Raw genomic sequence first — 18,565 nt, forward strand, 5'->3', positions numbered from 1 at the left:
ACTGCCCCCTATATACAAGAATATAACTACTATACTACTGCCTCCTATATACAAGAATATAGCTACTATAATACTTCTCCTATATACAAGAATATAACTACTATAATACTGCCCCTATATACAAGAATATAACTACTATAATACTGCCCCCTATATACAAGAATATAACTACTATAATACTGCCCCCTATATACAAGAATATAACTACTATAATACTGCTCCCTATATACAAGAATATAACTACTATAATACTGTCCCTATATACAAAAATATAACTACTAGAATACTGCCTCCTATATACAAGAATATAACTACTATAATACTGCCCCTATATACAAGAATATAACTACTATAATACTGCCCCCTATATACAAGAATATAACTACTATAATACTGCCCCCTATATACAAGAATATAACTACTATAATACTGCTCCTATATACAAGAATATAACTACTATAATACTGCCCCTATATACAAGAATACAACGAATATAATACTACCCCCTATATACAAGAATATAACTACTATAATACTGCCCCTATATACAAGAATATAACTACTATAATACTGCCTCCTATATACAAGAATATAACTACTATAATACTGCTCCTATATACAAGAATATAACTACTATAATACTGCTCCTATATACAAGAATATAACTACTATAATACTGCCCCCTATATACAAGAATATAACTACTATAATACTGCCCCCTATATACAAGAATATAACTACTATAATACTGCCCCCTATATACAAGAATATAACTACTATAATACTGCCCCCTATATACAAGAATATAACTACTATAATACTGCTCCTATATACAAGAATATAACTACTATAATACTGCTCCTATATACAAGAATATAAATACTATAATACTGTCCCTATATACAAGAATATAACTACTATAATACTGCCCCTATATACAAGAATACAACTAATATAATACTACCCCCTACATACAAGAATATAACTACTATAATACTGCCCCTATATACAAGAATATAACTACTATAATTCTGCCCCCTATATACAAGAATATAACTACTATAATACTGCCCCCTATATACAAGAATATAACTACTATAATACTGCCCCCTATATATAAGAATATAACTACTATAATACAGCCCCCTATATACAAGAATATAACTACTATAATACTGCTCCTATATACAAGAATATAACTACTATAATACTGCTCCTATATACAAGAATATAAATACTATAATACTGTCCCTATATACAAGAATATAACTACTATAATACTGCCCCTATATACAAGAATATAACTACTATAATACTGCTCCTATATACAAGAATATAACTACTAGAATACTGCCTCCTATATACAAGAATATAACTACTATAATACTGCCCCTATATACAAGAATATAACTACTATAATACTGCCCCCTATATACCAGAATATAACTACTATAATACTGCCCCCTATATACAAGAATATAACTACTATAATACTACCCCCTACATACAAGAATATAACTACTATAATACTGCCCCTATATACAAGAATATAACTACTATAATACTGCCCCCTATATACAAGAATATAACTACTATAATACTGCCCCCTATATACAAGAATATAACTACTATAATACTGCCCCCTATATAAAATATAACTACTATAATACTGCCCCTATATACAAGAATACAACTAATATAATACTACCCCCTACATACAAGACTATAACTACTATAATACTGCCCCTATATACAAGAATATAACTACTATAATACTGCCCCCTATATACAAGAATATAACTACTATAATACTGCTCCCTATATACAAGAATATAACTACTATAATACTGCTCCTATATACAAGAATATAACTACTATAATACTGCCCCTATATACAAGAATACAACGAATATAATACTACCCCCTATATACAAGAATATAACTACTATAATACTGCCCCTATATACAAGAATATAACTACTATAATACTGCTCCTATATACAAGAATATAACTACTATAATACTGCCCCTATATACAAGAATATAACTACTATAATACTGCCCCTATATACAAGAATATAACTACTATAATACTACCCCCTACATACAAGAATATAACTACTATAATACTGCCCCTATATACAAGAATATAACTACTATAATACTGCCCCCTATATACAAGAATATAACTACTATAATACTACCCCCTACATACAAGAATATAACTACTATAATACTGCCCCTATATACAAGAATATAACTACTATAATACTGCCCCTATATACAAGAATATAACTACTATAATACTGCCCCCTATATACAAGAATATAACTACTATAATACTGCTCCCTATATACAAGAATATAACCACTATAATACTCTCCTATATACAAGAATATAACTACTATAATACTGCCTCCTATATACAAGAATATAACTACTATAATACTGCCCCCTATATACAAGAATATAACTACTATACTACTGCCCCTATATACAAGACTATAACTACTATAATACTGCTCCTATATACAAGAATATAACTACTATAATACTGCCTCCTATATACAAGAATACAACTACTATAATACTGTCCCCTATATACAAGAATATAACTACTATAATACTGCTCCTATATACAAGAATATAACTACTATAATACTGCCCCTATATACAAGAATATAACTACTATAATACTGCCCCCTATATACAAGAATATAACTACTATAATACTGCCCCCTATATACAAGAATATAACTACTATAATACTGCCCCCTATATACAAGAATACAAGAATATAACTACTATAATACTGTCCCAATATACAAGAATATAACTACTATAATACTGCCCCTATATACAAGAATATAACTACTATAATACTGCCCCTATATACAAGAATATAACTACTATAATACTGCTCCTATATACAAGAATATAACTACTAGAATACTGCTCCTATATACAAGAATATAACTACTATAATACTGCTCCTATATACAATAATATAACTACTATAATACTGCTCTCTATATACAAGAATATAACTACTATAATACTGCCTCCTATATACAAGAATATATCTACTATAATACTGCCTCCTATATACAAGAATATAACTACTATAATACTGCCTTCTATATACAAGAATATAACTACTATAATACTGCCCCTATATACAAGAATATAACTACTATAATACTGCTCCTATATACACGAATATAACTACTATAATACTGCTCCTATATACAATAATATAACTACTATAATACTGCCCCTATATACAAGAATATAACTACTATAATACTGCCGCCTATATACAAGAATATAACTACTATAATACTGCCTCCTATATACAAGAATATAACTACTATAAGGGCATGACCACACATGGCGGAATTCCTCCGCAACTGTCCGCATCAATGCCGCACAGAATCTGCGTTGCAGATTCTGCAGCGGATCTGCACAAAATGTGCAGAAAATTGATGCGGACTGGCCGCTGCGGACTGCAGGAAAAGTGCTTCTCTTCTCCCTATTCAGTGCAGGATAGAGAGAAGGGACAGCACTTTCCCTAGTGAAAGTCAAAGAAATTCATACTTACCGCCCGTTGTCTTGGTGACGCGTCCCTCTTTCGGCATCCGGCCCGACCTCCCTGGGTGACGCTCCAGTCCATGTGACCGCTGCAGCCTGTGCTTGGCCTGTGATTGGCTGCAGCCGTCACTTACACTGAAACGTCATCCTAGGAGGCCGGACTGGAGACAGACGCAGGGAGTTCTCGGTAAGTATGAACTTATATGTTTTTTTACAGATACATGTATATTGAGATCGGTAGTCACTGTCCCGGGTGCAGAAACAGTTACTGCCGATCGCGTAACTCTTTCAGCACCCTGGACAGTGACTATTTACAGACGTCTCCTAGCAACGCTCCCGTCATTACGGGAGCCCCATTGACTTACTCAGTCTGGCTGTAGACCTAGAAATACATAGGTCCAGCCAGAATGAAGAAATGTCATGGTAGTAAAAACAATACGCTCCGCAGCACACATAAGATCTGCGGACTTCATTGCGGAATTTTGACTCTCCATTGAAGTCAATGGAGAAATTCCGCCATGAGTCCGCAACCAGTCCGCCACTGCTCCGCAACAGACAGAGCATGCTGCGGACACCAAATTCCGCTCCGCAGCCTATGCTCCGCAGCGGAATTGTACGCATCGTGTAAACGAACACTGCTAAATTAAAGTGAAAGTCAATGGAGAAACGGCTCCGCTGCGGATTAACGCTGCGGAGTGTCCGCAGCGGAATTTAAGTGAAATTCCGCTATGTGTGAACCCGCCCTAATACTGCCCCTATATACAAGAATATAACTACTATAATACTGCCCGTATATACAAGAATAGAACTACTATAATACTGCCCCCTATATACAAGAATATAACTACTATAATACTGCCTCCTATATACAAGAATATAACTACTATAATACTGCTCCCTATATACAAGAATATAACTACCATAATACTGCCCCCTATATACAAGAATATAACTACTATAATACTGCCCCCCTATATACAAGAATATAACTACTATAATACTGTCCCCCTATATACAAGAATATAACTACTATAATACTGCCCCTATATACAAGAATATAACTACTATAATACTGCCCCCTATATACAAGAATATAACTACTATAATACTGCCCCTATATACAAGAATATAACTACTATAATACTGCTCCTATATACAAGAATATAACTCCTATATACAAGAATGTAACTACTATAATACTGCCCCCTATATACAAGAATATAACTACTATAATACTGCCCCCTATATACAAGAATATAACTACTATAATACTGCCCCTATATACAAGAATATAACTACTATAATACTGCTCCTATATACAAGAATATAACTCCTATATACAAGAATGTAACTACTATAATACTGCCCCCTATATACAAGAATATAACTACTGTAATACTGCTCCTATATACAAGAATATAACTATTATAATACTGCTCCTATATACAAGAATATACCTACTATAATACTGCCCCCTATATACAAGAATATAACTACTATAATACTGCCCCCTATATACAAGAATATAACTACTATAATACTGCTCCTATATACAAGAATATAACTACTATGATACTGCTCCTATATACAAGAATATAACTCCTATATACAAGAATGTAACTACTATAATACTGCCCCCTATATACAAGAATATAACTACTATAACACTGCCCCTATATACAAGAATATAACTACTATAATACTGCTCCTATATACAAGAATATAACTACTATAATACTGCCCCCTATATACAAGAATATAACTACTATAATACTGCCCCCTATATACAAGAATATAACTACTATAATACTGCCCCCTACATACAAGAATATAACGACTATAATACTGCCCCCTATATACAAGAATATAACTACTATAATACTGTCCCCTATATACAAGAATATAACTACTATAATACTGCCCCTATATACAAGAATATAACTACTATAATACTGTCCCCTATATACAAGAATATAACTACTATAATACTGCTCCTATATACAAGAATATAACTACTATAATACTGCCCCTATATACAAGAATATAACTACTATAATACTGCTCCCTATATACAAGACTATAACTACTATAATACTGCTCCCTATATACAAGAATATAACTACTATAATACTGCCCCCTATATACAAGAATATAACTACTATACTACTCCTATATACAAGAATATAACTACTATAATACTGCCCCCTATATACAAGAATATAACTACTATAATACTGCTCCTATATACATGAATATAACTACTATAATACTGCCCCCTATATACAAGAATATAACTACTATAATACTGCTCCCTATATACAAGAATATAACTGCTATAATACTGCCCCTATATACAAGAATATAACTACTATAATACTGACACTATATACAAGAATATAACTACTATAATACTGCTCCTATATACAAGAATATAACTACTATAATACTGCCCCTATATACAAGAATATAACTACTATAATACTGCCCCTATATACAAGAATATAACTACTATAATACAGCCCCTATATACAAGAATATAACTACTATAATACTGCCCCCTATATACAAGAATATAACTACTATAATATTGCTCCTATATACAAGAATATAACTACTATAATACTGCTCCTATATACAAGAATATAACTACTATAATACTGCCCCTATATACAAGAATATAACTACTATAATACTGCCCCTATATACAAGAATATAACTACTATACTACTGCCCCATATATACAAGAATATAACTACTATAATACTGCCCCTATATACAAGAATATAACTACTATAATACTGCCCCCTATATACAAGAATATAACTACTATAATATTGCTCCTATATACAAGAATATAACTACTATAATACTGCTCCTATATACAAGAATATAACTACTATAATACTGCCCCTATATACAAGAATATAACTACTATAATACTGCCCCTATATACAAGAATATAACTACTATACTACTGCCCCATATATACAAGAATATAACTACTATAATACTGCCCCTATATACAAGAATATAACTACTATAATACTGCCCCCTATATACAAGAATATAACTACTGTAATACTGCCCCTATATATACAAGCATATAACTACTATAATACTGCTCCTATATACAAGAATATAACTACTATAATACTGCTCCTATATACAAGAATATAACTACTATAATACTGCCCCTATATACAAGAATATAACTACTATAATACTGCCCCCTATATACAAGAATATAACTACTATAATACTACCCCCTACATACAAGAATATAACTACTATAATACTGCCCCTATATACAAGAATATAACTACTATAATACTGCCCCTATATACAAGAATATAACTACTATAATACTGCCCCTATATACAAGAATATAACTACTATACTACTGCCCCATATATACAAGAATATAACTACTATAATACTGCCCCTATATACAAGAATATAACTACTATAATACTGCCCCCTATATACAAGAATATAACTACTGTAATACTGCCCCTATATATACAAGCATATAACTACTATAATACTGCTCCTATATACAAGAATATAACTACTATAATACTGCTCCTATATACAAGAATATAACTACTATAATACTGCCCCTATATACAAGAATATAACTACTATAATACTGCCCCCTATATACAAGAATATAACTACTATAATACTACCCCCTACATACAAGAATATAACTACTATAATACTGCCCCTATATACAAGAATATAACTACTATAATACTGCCCCCTATATACAAGAATATAACTACTATAATACTGCCCCCTATATACAAGAATATAACTACTATAATACTGCCCCCTATATACAGTATAACTACTATAATACTGCCCCTATATACAAGAATACAACTAATATAATACTACCCCCTACATACAAGAATATAACTACTATAATACTGCCCCTATATACAAGAATATAACTACTATAATACTGCTCCCTATATACAAGAATATAACCACTATAATACTCTCCTATATACAAGAATATAACTACTATAATACTGCCTCCTATATACAAGAATATAACTACTATAATACTGCCCCCTATATACAAGAATATAACTACTATACTACTGCCCCTATATACAAGACTATAACTACTATAATACTGCTCCTATATACAAGAATATAACTACTATAATACTGCCTCCTATATACAAGAATACAACTACTATAATACTGTCCCCTATATACAAGAATATAACTACTATAATACTGCTCCTATATACAAGAATATAACTACTATAATACTGCTCCTATATACAAGAATATAACTACTATAATACTGCCCCTATATACAAGAATACAAGAATATAACTACTATAATACTGTCCCAATATACAAGAATATAACTACTATAATACTGCCCCTATATACAAGAATATAACTACTATAATACTGCCCCTATATACAAGAATATAACTACTATAATACTGCTCCTATATACAAGAATATAACTACTAGAATACTGCTCCTATATACAAGAATAGAACTACTATAATACTGCTCCCCTATATACAAGAATATAACTACTATAATACTGCTCCTATATACAATAATATAACTACTATAATACTGCTCTCTATATACAAGAATATAACTACTATAATACTGCCCCCTATATACAAGAATATAACTACTATAATACTGCCTCCTATATACAAGAATATATCTACTATAATACTGCCTCCTATATACAAGAATATAACTACTATAATACTGCCTTCTATATACAAGAATATAACTACTATAATACTGCCCCTATATACAAGAATATAACTACTATAATACTGCTCCTATATACACGAATATAACTACTATAATACTGCTCCTATATACAATAATATAACTACTATAATACTGCCCCTATATACAAGAATATAACTACTATAATACTGCCGCCTATATACAAGAATATAACTACTATAATACTGCCTCCTATATACAAGAATATAACTACTATAATACTGCCCCTATATACAAGAATATAACTACTATAATACTGCCCGTATATACAAGAATAGAACTACTATAATACTGCCCCCTATATACAAGAATATAACTACTATAATACTGCCTCCTATATACAAGAATATAACTACTATAATACTGCTCCCTACATACAAGAATATAACTACCATAATACTGCCCCCTATATACAAGAATATAACTACTATAATACTGCCCCCCTATATACAAGAATATAACTACTATAATACTGTCCCCCTATATACAAGAATATAACTACTATAATACTGCCCCTATATACAAGAATATAACTACTATAATACTGCCCCCTATATACAAGAATATAACTACTATAATACTGCCCCTATATACAAGAATATAACTACTATAATACTGCTCCTATATACAAGAATATAACTCCTATATACAAGAATGTAACTACTATAATACTGCCCCCTATATACAAGAATATAACTACTATAATACTGCCCCCTATATACAAGAATATAACTACTATAATACTGCCCCTATATACAAGAATATAACTACTATAATACTGCTCCTATATACAAGAATATAACTCCTATATACAAGAATGTAACTACTATAATACTGCCCCCTATATACAAGAATATAACTACTGTAATACTGCTCCTATATACAAGAATATAACTATTATAATACTGCTCCTATATACAAGAATATACCTACTATAATACTGCCCCCTATATACAAGAATATAACTACTATAATACTGCCCCCTATATACAAGAATATAACTACTATAATACTGCTCCTATATACAAGAATATAACTACTATGATACTGCTCCTATATACAAGAATATAACTCCTATATACAAGAATGTAACTACTATAATACTGCCCCCTATATACAAGAATATAACTACTATAACACTGCCCCTATATACAAGAATATAACTACTATAATACTGCTCCCTATATACAAGAATATAACTACTATAATACTGCCCCCTATATACAAGAATATAACTACTATAATACTGCCCCCTATATACAAGAATATAACTACTATAATACTGCCCCCTACATACAAGAATATAACGACTATAATACTGCCCCCTATATACAAGAATATAACTACTATAATACTGTCCCCTATATACAAGAATATAACTACTATAATACTGCCCCTATATACAAGAATATAACTACTATAATACTGTCCCCTATATACAAGAATATAACTACTATAATACTGCTCCTATATACAAGAATATAACTACTATAATACTGCCCCTATATACAAGAATATAACTACTATAATACTGCTCCCTATATACAAGACTATAACTACTATAATACTGCTCCCTATATACAAGAATATAACTACTATAATACTGCCCCCTATATACAAGAATATAACTACTATACTACTCCTATATACAAGAATATAACTACTATAATACTGCCCCCTATATACAAGAATATAACTACTATAATACTGCTCCTATATACATGAATATAACTACTATAATACTGCCCCCTATATACAAGAATATAACTACTATAATACTGCTCCCTATATACAAGAATATAACTGCTATAATACTGCCCCCTATATACAAGAATATAACTACTATAATACTGCTCCTATATACAAGAATATAACTACTATAATACTGACACTATATACAAGAATATAACGACTATAATACTGCCCCCTATATACAAGAAAATAACTACTATAATACTGCCCCTATATACAAGAATATAACTACTATAAGGCTGGGTTCACACGTGGCGGAATTTCACTTAAATTCCGCTGCGGACACTCCGCAGCGTTAATCCGCAGCGGAGCCGTTTGTCCATTGACTTACACTTTAATTTAGCAGTGTTCGTTTAGACGAGGCGTAAAATTCCGCTGCGGAGCATAGGCTGCGGAGCGGAATTTGGTGTCCGCAGCATGCTCTGTCTGTTGCGGAGCAGTGGCGGACTCATGGCGGAATTTCTCCATTGACTTCAATGGAGATTCTAATTTCCGCAATGAAGTCCGCAGCTGTCATGCACATGTTATGTGTGCTGCGGATCCGTCTTGCTTTTTTAACTTGACATTTCTTCATTCTGGCTGGGCCTATGTATTTCTAGGTCTACAGCCAGACAGAGGAAGTCAATGGGGCTCCCGTAATGACGGGAGCGTTGCTAGGAGACGTCAGTAAATAGTCGCTTAACTCTTTCAGCACCCTGGACAGTGATCGGCAGTAACTGTTTCTGCACCCGGGACAGTGACTACCGATCCCAATATACATGTATCTGTAAAAAAAAATGAAGTTCATACTTACCGAGAACTCCCTGCTTCTGTCTCCAGTCCGGCCTCCCAGGATGACGTTTCAGTCTAAGTGACGGCTGCAGCCAATCACAGGCCAAGCACAGGCTGCAGCGGTCACATGGACTGCCGCGTCATCCAGGGAGATCGGGCTGGATGCCGAAGGAGGGACGCGTCACCAAGACAACGGCCGGTAAGTATGAATTTCTTTGACTTTCACAAGGGAAAGTGCTGTCCCTTCTCTCTATCCTGCACTGATAGGGAGAAGGGAAGTACTTTTACCGCAGTCCGCAGCAGCTAGTCCGCATCAATTTACTGCACATTTTGTGCAGATCCGCAGCAGAATCTGCAACGCAGATTCTGTGCGGCATTGATGCGGACAGTTGCGGAGGAAATCCGCCACGTGTGGTCATGCCCTAATACTGCCACTATATACAAGAATATAACTACTATAATACTGCCCCCTATATACAAGAATATAACTACTATAATACTGCTCCTATATACAAGAATATAACTACTATAATACTGCTCCTATATACAAGAATATAACTACTATAATACTGCCCCTATATACAAGAATATAACTACTATAATACTGCTCCTATATACAAGAATATAACTACTATAATACTGCTCCTATATACAAGAATATAACTACTATAATACTGCTCCTATATACAAGAATATAACTACTATAATATTGCTCCTATATACAAGAATATAACTACTATAATACTGCCCCTATATACAAGAATATAACTACTATAATAATGCCCCTATATACAAGAATATAACTACTATAATACTGCCTCCTATATACAAGAATATAACTACTATAATATTGCTCCTATATACAAGAATATAACTACTATAATACTGCCCCCTATATACAAGAATATAACTACTATAATATTGCTCCTATATACAAGAATATAACTACTATAATACTGCCCCCTATATACAAGAATATAACTACTATAATACTGCCTCCTATATACAAGAATATAACTACTATAATACTGCTCCTATATACAAGAATATAACTACTATAATACTGCCCCTATATACAAGAATATAACTACTATAATACTGCCCCTATATACAAGAATATAACTACTATACTACTGCCCCATATATACAAGAATATAACTACTATAATACTGCCCCTATATACAAGAATATAACTACTATAATATTGCTCCTATATACAAGAATATAACTACTATAATACTGCTCCTATATACAAGAATATAACTACTATAATATTGCTCCTATATACAAGAATATAACTACTATAATACTGCCCCTATATACAAGAATATAACTACTATAATACTGCCCCTATATACAAGAATATAACTACTATAATACTGCCTCCTATATACAAGAATATAACTACTATAATATTGCTCCTATATACAAGAATATAACTACTATAATACCGCCCCCTATATACAAGAATATAACTACTATAATATTGCTCCTATATACAAGAATATAACTACTATAATACTGCCCCCTATATACAAGAATATAACTACTATAATACTGCCTCCTATATACAAGAATATAACTACTATAATACTGCTCCTATATACAAGAATATAACTACTATAATACTGCCCCTATATACAAGAATATAACTACTATAATACTGCCCCTATATACAAGAATATAACTACTATACTACTGCCCCATATATACAAGAATATAACTACTATAATACTGCCCCTATATACAAGAATATAACTACTATAATACTGCTCCTATATACAAGAATATAACTACTATAATACTGCTCCTATATACAAGAATATAACTACTATAATATTGCTCCTATATACAAGAATATAACTACTATAATACTGCCCCTATATACAAGAATATAACTACTATAATACTGCCCCTATATACAAGAATATAACTACTATAATACTGCCTCCTATATACAAGAATATAACTACTATAATATTGCTCCTATATACAAGAATATAACTACTATAATACTGCCCCCTATATACAAGAATATAACTACTATAATATTGCTCCTATATACAAGAATATAACTACTATAATACTGCCCCCTATATACAAGAATATAACTACTATAATACTGCCTCCTATATACAAGAATATAACTACTATAATACTGCTCCTATATACAAGAATATAACTACTATAATACTGCCCCTATATACAAGAATATAACTACTATAATACTGCCCCTATATACAAGAATATAACTACTATACTACTGCCCCATATATACAAGAATATAACTACTATAATACTGCCCCTATATACAAGAATATAACTACTATAATATTGCTCCTATATACAAGAATATAACTACTATAATACTGCTCCTATATACAAGAATATAACTACTATAATACTGCCCCTATATACAAGAATATAACTACTATAATACTGCCCCTATATACAAGAATATAACTACTATAATACTGCCCCCTATATACAAGAATATAACTACTATAATATTGCTCCTATATACAAGAATATAACTACTATAATACTGCTCCTATATACAAGAATATAACTACTATAATACTGCCCCTATATACAAGAATATAACTACTATAATACTGCCCCTATATACAAGAATATAACTACTATACTACTGCCCCATATATACAAGAATATAACTACTATAATACTGCCCCTATATACAAGAATATAACTACTATAATACTGCCCCCTATATACAAGAATATAACTACTGTAATACTGCCCCTATATATACAAGCATATAACTACTATAATACTGCTCCTATATACAAGAATATAACTACTATAATACTGCTCCTATATACAAGAATATAACTACTATACTACTGCCCCTATATACAAGAATATAACTACTATAATACTGCCCCCTATATACAAGAATATAACTACTATAATACTGCCTCCTATATACAAGAATATAACTATAATACTGCCCCCTATATACAAGAATATAACTACTATAATACTGCCCCTATATACAAGAATATAACTACTATAATACTGCCCCCTATATACAAGAATATAACTACTGTAATACTGCCCCTATATATACAAGAATATAACTACTATAATACTGCTCCTATATACAAGAATATAACTACTATAATACTGCTCCTATATACAAGAATATAACTACTATAATACTGCTCCTATATACAAGAATATAACTACTATAATACTGCTCCTATATACAAGAATATAACTACTATAATACTGCCCCCTATATACAAGAATATAACTACTATAATACTGCCCCTATATATACAAGAATATAACTACTATAATACTGCCCCTATATACAAGAATATAACTACTATAATACTGCTCCTATATACAAGAATATAACTACTATAATACTGCTCCTATATACAAGAATATAACTACTATAATACTGCCCCCTATATACAAGAATATAACTACTATAATACTGCCTCCTATATACAAGAACATAACTACTATAATACTGCCCCCTATATACAAGAATATAACTACTATAATACTGCCCCCTATATACAAGAATATAACTACTATAATACTGCTCCTATATACAAGAATATAACTACTATAATACTGCCCCTATATACAAGAATATAACTACTATAATACTGCTCCTATATACAAGAATATAACTACTATAATACTGCCCCCTATATACAAGAATATAACTACTATAATACTGCTCCTATATACAAGAATATAACTACTATAATACTGCTCCTATATACAAGAATATAACTACTATAATACTGCTCCTATATACACGAATATAACTACTATAATACTGCTCCCTATATACAAGAATATAACTACTATAATACTGCTCCTATATACAAGAATATAACTACTATAATACTGCCCCTATATACAAGAATATAACTACTATAATACTGCTCCTATATACAAGAATATAACTACTATAATACTGCTCCCTATATACAAGAATATAACTACTATAATACTGGCCCCTATATACAAGAATATAACTACTATAATACTGCCCCTATATACAAGAATATAACTACTATAATACTGCTCCTATATACAAGAATATAACTACTATAATACTGCTCCTATATACACGAATATAACTACTATACTACTGCCCCCTAGGTAGAATTTAGTGCCGGAGCTTTATGAATATGGCGTTGGGTAAACACTGATAAATCTGCTCGGTTTCTTCCGGTATGTCGGGGTCTCTGGTCCCCGCGTCCTGGGTTCTGCTGTTCCTCACATTAGGCTTTGGGGTCAGTGTCCTGCACAGGTAACATGTCGTGATATGAAGCGCTCGTGTGGTGACGGGTAGATTCTCCTTTAGACTGTGATTCCGCCTTTGGCTCCGACTGGTCAAGGAGACACAAGAAGTTCTGTTCCCATAGAAACAGCCGTACGCCTGATGGGAGTTGATCACCAGCACAGAGCTCTCCGAGGGGCCGCACCCTGCCCCCAATAACGCCGGTTACACAGCAGATCAGATATAGGACGCTGCCTGTATGGATATAGCTGGAGAGGATATAAGGGACCCCACTCTGGATATTACATGGATGGGGGGGGGGAGGGGGACATGACATCTTCGGGCAAAACAGATCCTGGCGGAAACTTGCAGGATGGAGACAAACGGACACGTTAAAAGGAAACTAAACGTTCAACAAACTTCTGACATGATAGTGGCACGGCCCGGAGACCCCCACGATCACTCAGACGATGCGCCCGGGTGACCGCGGAGCCGCTTCTTTTCTGTTCGGCTTTCCTCAGATGTACGGGCGCGATAGAACGTCTGTGAGCCCGTCCTCCGCTACATCGGGTTCCCAAGAAAAGCCAAACAGAAAGTAAGCGGCTCAGCGCTCACCCGGCTTAGTCTCCGTGATCGGACCCCCACCAATCAAAACTTCTGGCATGTCTCTATGATGTCAGAAGTTTGTTGAACGTTTAGTTCCCCTTTAAACCATGATGGAAATTCCACTGAAAACCGATCAGTTTGATAAAGGGTATAAACGAGGCATTACACCGTCTACAGCTGCTGCAGAACATCTTCTTCCGGGAAGCTCCTCATCAACAATATTTTTCAAGGGAAAGTATTAGACATGATTTAAAACCCGTTTTTCCAGGTGGTTTTGGTGCTGCCCTGACCTAGTCCTGCTCACACAGCTGAAAAGGTTGTGTATCAGTGTTATGATCTCTGCTTACTGTCAGTGAGTGGAAATATTACCCCTTAAAGGTCAAATAAAATATCTGATTGGAGGGAGCCCCACTCTTCACCAATTAGCTGTTTGAAGGGACCGTGGCGATCCGGCGAGTGCTGCTACCGCTTCTTTTCTTTCACAGCTCCATAATATATAACGCCGACACATTGGCAGCGGCGGAGCACGGTATTACAGCTCCCGCCATGGGATAATCCATCAATTTTATTTTACCGGACAACCCAGGGCGTCTCTGCTTTGGACAACCCCTACTTGTTAGAAGAGTTCCTTGAAATAAAGCAGATGAAAGTGTCCCCCTGTCGAGACTCCCAGCGATCAGCTGTGATCTGTGGGGAAACCTGGTAGTAAGTGATCAGTTTCCCTGCAGTGCCCCCACAGGAGAAATGAAGTATTACACAGTGTCCATTTAATATCAACGCAATATCTGTGTAATACAGGACGGAGAGACTTTCTATGTTAGGGTATGTTCACACGTAGTCAACAAAAACGTCTGAAAATCCAGAGCTGTTTTCAAGGGAAAACAGACCCTGCTTTTCAGACGTTTTTTTACCAACTCGCATTTTTCGCGGCGTTTTCGGAGCTGTTTTCATTGGAGTCTATGAGAAAACAGCTCCAAAAACGTCTCAAAGAAGTGTCCTGCATATAATGTATATAAGTGCCCTGCACTTCTTTTGACGAGGCTGTATTTTTACGCTGACATCTGTCAAACGACGACACGTAAATAACATGTCGTCTGCACAGTACGTCGGCAAACCCATTCAAATGAATGGGCAGATGTTTGCCGACGTATTGTAGCCGTATTTTCAGACGTAAAACGAGGCATAATACGCCTCGTATACGTCTGAAATTTGGCCGTGTGAACATACCCTAACCGCTCTCCACTCCCACCGAGAGATGAGAATCTTGAACAGCGGACCCCCCCCCCATCATATTAACTAGAATTACCTAGTGGGGTGTGTGACTTGTAGGACGTAGCTTAATTTGGGCCTTCAGGACGGAGACATTTTTTTCCGTTCTATAATCAACGCACTCAGAGTCATCACTTTATTTTTCCATCGCCGTCGCTCTGCGGGGGATTGTAGTTTTGTGGGACGGTTTGTAGTTATTTTTAGCCTCATTTTGGGGTACGTAATGTTTTGTTTAACTTTTATTTAAAAAAAATAAAAATAAGATATACGCCATTTTTCTTTTTCACGCTATACGGTTTAAATTGTGTTCTCTCTTATCTCCAGACGGTCTGCCAAAGAAAGCCAAACCCCTTATATACCGTGGCCGCTAACCGCAGCATATAAGGGTTAATGGTTTACATTCCACGGCCTCAGACGAACGTAGAATATGTCCGTGATGGTCGTTAAAATAACGGCGGTCACGCGGCCGCATGCACTTCAATGGGGCCGGTGTTTCAACTCACCGTGTGAAAGGTCCGTTGAATAGAACGTGTCCCATTATCTTTCGTTTTCACGGATCCCTCCATAGACTGAAGTCTATGGAGATGCATGAAAATGGGACCAGCACGTGAAAACTGATGTTTTTCACATCAGATTCTCCCCACGTTCGTCTGGATAAGCCCTAATGATGTCAATCTGCCTGAACTAGTCCTGCTCACACAGCTAAGGGTTTGTTACAATGTGTCAGCGCAGGTAAGAGATATCAGACTGGTATCCAAGACAGGAGAGAGATTTGTGCTGTTGGTGTTTAGCTCAGAGGATTGTCTACACCGATACATTGTAGCAAACCCCTCGGCTGTTTGAGCAGAACTTGGTCTAGATAAGTTTTCAGTGTAAAATAAGAATGTTCCTCGGAAGGGTAACATTACCCCTTCACTACCATAACCAGGATTGGTTCCATCCATAAGTACCGAAAACCCAAGATGTATTACAACCCCCGTCATGTGTATGGAGGGTGATCGCCATAATCCTCTTCCCTTCCCCACACAGGAGTGATCGAGCAGACGCTGGGGATTACACGGTGGCTCCGCACATTTCTACCCTACATGCGACGTATGAGCCGGTGACCCGCACGCCGCTGCTCCGATATACGGCACAATGGAGTAACGTCTCCCCTCCGACGCTGCGGTCTGTACATTCACAGCAAGAAACAGTAATCACCCTATAATAAAAGTTTTGCAACTATCCAATATACCTTGTTTCAATTTCTCACCAGCTTCCAGATCTCTGCTTGCTGTCAGTGACTGAAAACATTCCTAATTTACATCCAAAGGCTGAAAACCCATCAGAACCGGATATTCTGCTACATGTTGTGGTTTGTTACAATGTGTCAGTCCAGACAATCGTCTGTGAGCCAAAGCATTGTAACCCTCAGCTAAGATTTCGGAGCTTTCTTGTTGGTATTTTTCTAAGCAAAAAAAAATAAAGAATTTAAACTGCATTAATTTGTGCTAAAACTGCTTGCAGGCAGCCGTGCTCCGGTGA

The sequence above is a fragment of the Rhinoderma darwinii genome, chromosome 9, assembly GCF_050947455.1.
Source record: "Rhinoderma darwinii isolate aRhiDar2 chromosome 9, aRhiDar2.hap1, whole genome shotgun sequence".
NCBI lineage: Eukaryota > Metazoa > Chordata > Amphibia > Anura > Rhinodermatidae > Rhinoderma > Rhinoderma darwinii.